The following is a 7,496-nucleotide window of genomic DNA, read 5'->3' as shown; positions in this document are numbered from 1 at the left end:
TATATATATATGTTTTAAAGGGGGTTTTAAGTATTTTGTTGTAAAGAAGGTACATGGTTAGTGTTGCTCAAATAAGCTTGCAAATATGATGTATTACATGCTGTAAGCAGGCAGGGTCATTAAGCCTTTCCCACCCTAAGTGACTTTGTATCAGAGACTTCCTTGTTTGTATATTGAATTCAAGGTTTTGATTTCTACACTATAAAATGAGGCAGAGGAGCCCATGCTGGAGGAGAGCAGAGAAAGGCCATGTGGAAGAGAGAAGTAGCCAAGATAGCAGAGTGCTGAAGGAGAAGCCAGTTTGTGCAGAGAGAAAGAGATGGGGAACAGAGGTGAATAAGGCTGGTGAGGTACAAACCTTTGATTCTGGGAAAACTCAGATAAGTCAGTGGCTTTGGGAGCCCTGAATGGAAAGGGAAGTGTTTTCCCACTATGTGCATTTCTTGTCCGCTGGAATTAAAGCTAATAGCCCACCAGTTCTTGGCTCCGTTGTTTCATTACCGTCTGTCCGAATCAAATGCGAACCTGCATGGGTTGGGCGGCTGTGATGGTGGCCGTGGCTACTGGCCTTACAGTTGGGAAGAAAAAGAAAAAATGTACACGATTGAATGCAAGTCAATGAACATGCGGAAGCTCAAGAAGGGAAAGGAAACTCACCCAAAATGTTATGCCAGATCCTAGCTGGACCTTCGATTTTAGCTAAGGGCATGGTGTTGGGCAGGATTCACACCTGAAGTGTGCAAAGTCTCCACCGTGGTCTCAGTTGCAGAAAGGAGAGACTGTTTATTTCATTCAAGGCCTAGGCGCAGAGAGACGTGACTGGCCTTCCTCAGAGGCCGGCAGAGTTGGAGATGGTAGGTCCTCTTTGGCTTCCACCTCCTTTAGATCGTGAAAGCACAGTTGCATCGTAAACTCAATAAACTCTCCCAAATTCATCTATATTCACTACAAAAAGAGAAAAGTCCTTGTAATCACTTTATAGCTCTTTTCTTGTTTCAAAGAGATCAAGCTGCAGTTTCTACAACCAAAAATTAAGTCCTAAAACTTGTCCTCCAACCTTGTGTGTGAATGGCGTGGGCTCTGTGGGCTTCAGAGGCGACCGTGATGTAGAGCTGGTGTCATTATCTCCCTTCAGCTGAGTCTGTTCCCTTCATTTTATTTGTCTGCTGCTCCCACAAGGAATAACTTTCTTCCTGGTGTATCCTCACTTGCTTCTTGGCTTCAAGGATCATAGCATTTACATTTTCATGTGCCTAATGCGATGTGGGAGAAATAAATTTCACAGCCCCCCAAAAAACATTTGTCCTTACTGAATTATTGACCACTTGTGATGTAAGATTTAGTCATCATTCATACTCTAACTGCAAAGTGTTTACTATATTTTCCTTTTATAAACCATGGGATATAATGGAATTTAAGTATTCCTGGCCTCAAAGACTTTATGATCTGCTAGAGACAAGATATATGATGACTTTAAAAAGATTTAAAAAAGGTCCTGGCTGGTTGGCTCAGCAGTAGAGCGTCAGCCCAGTGTGTGAAAGTCCTGGGTTTGATTCCCGGTCAGGGCACACAGAAAAAGCAACCATCTGCTTCTCCAACCCCCCACCTCCTCCTTCTCTCTATCTCTTTCTCTCTCTTCTTCTCCCGCAGCCATGGCTCAGTTAGAACAAGTTTGCCCAGGCACTGATGATGGCTCCATGACCTCACCTCAGGTGCTAAAGCAGCTCAGTTGCTGAGCAACAAAGCAATGGCTCTAGATGGGCAGAGCATCACCTTTTAGGGGGCTTGCTGGGTAGATCCTGGTCTGGGCGCTTGCAGGAGTCTCCCTCTGCCTCCCCGCTTCTCAGTTAAGGGAAAAAAAGAGAGAAATTAAAAAAAAAATCAACAGTGTTCATACAGTTATATGTTCTGTGCTCCAGTTCCTCCTGCCCCCTGTCTACTTGAGCAAGACTTTGGTCTGATGTCAGGTCCTCCATAAACCTTCCCTGACATTCCAGATCTAGGTTATGTGCTCTCCTTTTGCTCCCAAAGCAACCTGTCTCAAAGTGCTAATCACCGTGTGCTCATTGTTTGGTACCCAGGGCATCTTGGGAGCCATGACTTTTATCTCTGGATTTCCAGTGCCTCAATCTAGAGTCTAGACTGGCACATACACAAGGTGTTTATAAAATGTTTGAGTGAATGCTTGATCAAGGTCTAATGAATGTAGCATTGACAACTAAAGAACAGGATAGGTCCCACTTGTGTCCGTCAGCTAATAAATGCCACCTTTTTAAAAGCGTGAATGAGGCAGCAGAATGAGAAGGTTGTAGATGATTGAGGAGGACATCAGGAGAGGGAGGAGTGTGTGGGAGGGTGTTGGCTTGGCTTGGGCTGTAAGGATCAGGCCTGCCTGGAATAAAAGGTGGTTATAAAACACAGTGATGCAAGATTAATGAGGATTTTGAAAGGCTGGAAGAGTTTATTAGTGATGCAGGAGTCAACATGGACTCAATAATGTTCTTTGTAGGAGCTGGGAGGAGTGTTTTAGTGTGATTGGTACAGATTGGAGGAGGTGGAGCCTTTCTCCACCCTTAGGGAGCTTTTCCCCTGAACAGTTCAGGGGAAAAGCTGTGTTTCAGCGGAAACCTATGCATTGTCCAGAGAGACTGTGAGGAGACTTTTCTGGGTTATCTGATTCGTGTTCCAGAGAAATTCTTTCACAACTTGGTAAATCGTTATGTCGTGCAGTACAGGTCTTGTCTGTAGATGTGCAGACTGTGTCTTGTCTAATCAAAGTCCAATCGACAGCTCTCTGCTGTGGAAAAGTCAGCTTTGTCTTCATTTGCAGATTCATTTCAGCATGCCTACCTAATCTATAAATATATGGGTTCTCAGAATTCTCATTTGAACCAGTTACATAACAACTGTCTGTTTCATGAGTTTAAAAAATGTCTTCATTTTTATAGCTGTAGGAGAGCCATGATTTTTAACTGTTTGGAAAATTATCCTTTAGCAGGAGGTAGGATGACAAGAGGCATGAGTTTCTCATGGAACTTGCTGGATGACTCCATTTGGGAAATGAAAGGCAAAATCAGTGAGAGACAACTTACAAATGTGGGCGAGTGCCCATCGCTACCCTGTTTGGGGGCCCTAACACTCCCTTTTCGCTTAGGGAGGGAGGAGCTGCGAAGGTGATGGGTGATGTGGAGTTCAATGATAAGTGTTGGCTCTAAAGTGACAGTGGACCATGCGAGGGAAAGCAGATGGGGAAAAATGTCCCATGAGAGCTTGAGATGAGGATGCAGAATCTACAGGGTCAGTTCCACAGCGAGGGGTCTGATGCCTTCCCTAAAGGGGCCATCACAGAGCGAGAGGAGCAGAGGCAGAGGGCAGAGCTCTGGGACACCCACTTCTTCCTGGTCCTCATTCTCGCATGGTTTTTTCTTGTGGTTGTTGTTCTGTTGTGTTTTTTGTTTGTTTTTTATGAAGTGAACAAACTCTTGTGGGGCATATTGGCAGTGTTAAACTTTAGATAGTAAAGCCAATCAGCTTGCCACAGCATTATTTGACGTCCTTTGATGGTGAGACACACTGAGAAACTGTCCAACGGGCTGGTCTCCAGGTGGGGGCGTGGTCTGCAGCTGCTCCTTAGACCGTGCACATTTGTTTGACGAAACACTCCACAGAGAAGAGTAGCATCGTCAGGAGTGTATGGTTTTCATTTGAAGGTATTACGTTCTTTGTGGGAAGAAACGCAATTTATATTTCACTAGCTGCATGAGAATTAAGGTAGGGGACTTGGAGTTAATTGGGACCTGTATTTCTGAATTGGTCCATCACTAGGTTAGAATATTTTACCAGACCTGGCTATTTCATTTACAGGGTCCAGTGCATAAGGAAAATATAGAGTCCCTTGTTCAAAAATGATTAAGAATTATAAGATGGTGACAGCAAAGCATGAAACCAAGCGTGGGACCCTGAGAAGTGTGGGGACCTGTGTGCCCACACAGATCACACACCTACAAAGCTGGCCCTGTTCCTATACTGCAAACAGGTATGCCTAGAGTTTCCTGCCTGGATAACCCCACCTATAGCTCTGAGGTTGGTCACTCTGGTCAGCCTCGTAATGTTCATGGTGTCGTTCACCAAAGCCCAGGAAGGAGCAGCAACTCCTGATTGAGCGCCGAGATTTTCAAGTGCTCCTGAGGTTAAGGAGCCAATGACAGAACGTTTCATTGCATTTGTCAGGAGGAGCCCCTCGTTCCCACGCCCGCGGCAGTGTCTACCACTGCTTGTTTGTCATGTTGCTCTAAGCGAGGCACAGTTTCAGCGACAAACAGCAGAATATCTGCCTAACAGCGGCTGCTGCTGGCAGCGGAAGCCACCCTGGCTGATTCTGCAGAGGAGTTTGATAAAGGGGGGGCATGAGGGCTGGAGAAGAGAGCTTCCAGAAACAATGCTCTGGAGCTGCCCCCCCTTCGCCCCAACTGAGCTGATGAGAAAACTGCTGCTCTGCCCACAGCACAGGGCAGCATGGAACTGCACGCATGGGTTGTACCAATGTCAATTTCCCGGTTTCGCTATGCTACTGGAGTTACACAGGTGTAGGTCTGCTCATGTGATAAAACAGCTTTAAACTAGGTGTACACACACGCATGTCACCTTGCTGGGTCCAACACTGAAAGTCTGAAAAGTGAGTGATTTGGAAGAGCTTGGTGAGTTTTGAACAGAGGAGTGACAGGAGCTAACCTGCATTTTTTCCAGGATCTAGTAGGACGGAAAGGCCTTTGAAATTGCTCTTGCCAAGGTTAGTAATCACTTTGCAGAATGCACTGGACGCTTCTCAGTCCTTATTCTTGCCGACTGCCCTTTCAGCAGTGTTTGGGCTTGTTGACCACTCTTGTCCTCTAACCAGTACCTTTATCTCCCGCCTCTGAGGCCACACCTTACTAGTCTCTTCTCCCTTCCCCGTCCCTTAAGTATAGGACTTCCTCAAGATGAGGTATGTGGCCCGCATATCAACCAAGCACAAGTACTCTCCTTGGGCAAATCCCCTGGTTTCAATCTAGCGACATGCTTATGCTTGCAAAACTGGTGTCATTAGCCAGGATGACTCACCCACGCTCCAGACCTGCCTGCCTATGGCCCATGTCCACTTGGATATCTCAAAGTCCTTCACACTCCACTTGTGGGGAGTGGAGCTGTTTTGTTCTGCCGCCTCTTTCCTTCATCCTCAACCAGGACTGCTTCTGCTTCTGTGTCCTGCATCTTGGTTAAAAGCAGGGCGTCCACTTTGTTGCCTTACCACCTGCAAGCCTTCCCTTTCCCGCACTCTTTAATCCGGCCCATCACCAAGTCACCTTGGTTCTACCTTCAATAGCATGCCATTCTCTGCCTCTCTGCCGGAGTCAGCCAGCACGCTGCACAAGCTCTCCCCAGTGTACGGCAAGCACACGTGGAGGACGCCCCTTCCCTGGTTGGTGGCTGTGCCCTAGGAACAGGAGGAAGAAAACAGCCAGGTCAGCGCAGGTGACTTTATAGGTTTGGGGACAGGAACAGAATGGCTTCTCTCCTCCCTATTAAACAGAGAATGGAGGCCATGCTGAGAGTGACTGTGCTCTGGGATCAAAGGACTCTGTGGTCACACAGGGCTGGGAAATGCTTCTGTTTAATGCAGCTTCCTAGCCCATTACAAGTTTGGAGAAGTCCCCGGGTAAAAAAGAAACTGGTCATCTTCTGTAGCCTGGACAAATAAATTTGTGTGGTGAAGGATTACTATTTTTCATCTCTGCATTTATATCTAAACCCTCCCTTACACTCCCCCCCCCCCCCAGAGAGCAATTTTCTCTTCAGCAACTTTTGGAAGGCTCTGGTATAGAATGTAGCTGCAATAAAACATTCATGGCATTTCACCATTGGAAATATACATCTAAATTTAAATATATGTGGGATTAGGGTATTGTGATCAGATTTTTAGTAAAATATCCTAATATTGAAAAAGTATTAAAATAGTCTGTGGTGACGAAGTGGGTAAAGCGCCAACCTGGAATGCTGAGGTCACAGTTTGAACCTTTGGCCTGGTCAAGGCACATATGAAAGCAACTGTGGGTTGATGCTTCCCGCTCCTCCCCCCCTTTCTTTCTCTCTCTCAGTCTCCTCTCTCTAAAATCAATAAGTAAAATCTTCAAAAGAACAAAAAAGTATTCCAATAGGCTGGACATGGCTCTTACTCCTCCCCAACCACATGAGGCCATAGTCACGGATCCTGACCTCTGTCCATGAGATACAGGGCACTGAAACTGAAACTAAAGCTTTACTAAGAACGAACTGAGTCACTAGGTACATATCAAGGAGGGGCAATACAGAGCAGGTGTGTACCCTTCCCCCTATCTCCTGCTCACCTACTGGCTGTAGACAAAAACTGTCCTTGAGTCCCTGCCCAGGGCTTAGTTATTATAAACCACGATCCCACCTTGTGGGGCACAGAGCGTTCACTGACCCGCCTTCGGGGCTGCCCCTGTATGTAAGAAAGAAAGGCTATGTCTGCTCCATCTGCTCCTCTTTGTGGTTTCTTTGGGATCCCGCAGCAACACTAGATCTATTTTCTGGACCTGGACTTCCTGTGTTCCACAATATAATTTATTTTATGCAGTAGTTATGCCAAACTGATGTTGAAAAATGAGTTAGCACTCTTATCTGAACATATACCTTATTATAAAGTGGTCCCACAGGGCTGTGGACAAATAACATCCTTTTCAATAAATGAAGCCCTTTCGTCTCAATCAATGAAGCTGGCTGAACTGGATCTTTGTGAGGAAAAGAGTCAGTTTTGACCCTTACCTCACCTCAAACACAAAAATCATTTCCAAATCAGTGTGAAAGGCAAAACAATCAAACTTTTAGGTGATAGCACAGAAGATGATTTTGGTGACTCTGAGGTAGGCAAAGATGTCTTAAGTAGGGTACCAAAAAACATTACAATAAATAAGAAGATTGATAAATTCAATTACATTTTACTTAAAAACTTCTGTTCAAGAAAAAGACACTAAGAGCATGAAAGAGCAAACCCCAGAACACGGGGAAAAGTATTTGCAATCCATGGGATCTGCAAAAGATTCATACCCAGAAAAAATAAAGAAGTGCCAGAAATTAGAAGCAGGCAGGCCCTGCCGGTTGGCTCAGTGGCAGAGTGTCGGCCTGGCATGTGGATTTCCTGGATTCGATTCCTGGTCAGGGCATGCCTAGCTTCTCCACCCCTCCCCCTCTCGCTTCTCTCTCTCCTTCTCACATGCTCTCTCCATTCTCCTCCCCTCCCGCAGCCAAGGCTCCATTGGAGCAAAGTTGGCCCGGGCACTGAGGATGGCTCCATGGCCTCCGCCCCAGGTGCTAGAATGGCTCTGGTTGCAATGGAACAACGCCCCAGATGGGCAAAGCATCGCCCCTTGATGGGTTTTCTGGGTGGATCCCGGTCGGGCACATGCGAGAGTCTGTCTCTGCCTCCCCTCCTCTCACTT

This window comes from Saccopteryx leptura, chromosome 5 (genome assembly GCF_036850995.1).
Source record: "Saccopteryx leptura isolate mSacLep1 chromosome 5, mSacLep1_pri_phased_curated, whole genome shotgun sequence".
Lineage (NCBI taxonomy): Eukaryota > Metazoa > Chordata > Mammalia > Chiroptera > Emballonuridae > Saccopteryx > Saccopteryx leptura.
Note: the sequence above shows the minus strand (reverse complement) of the source record.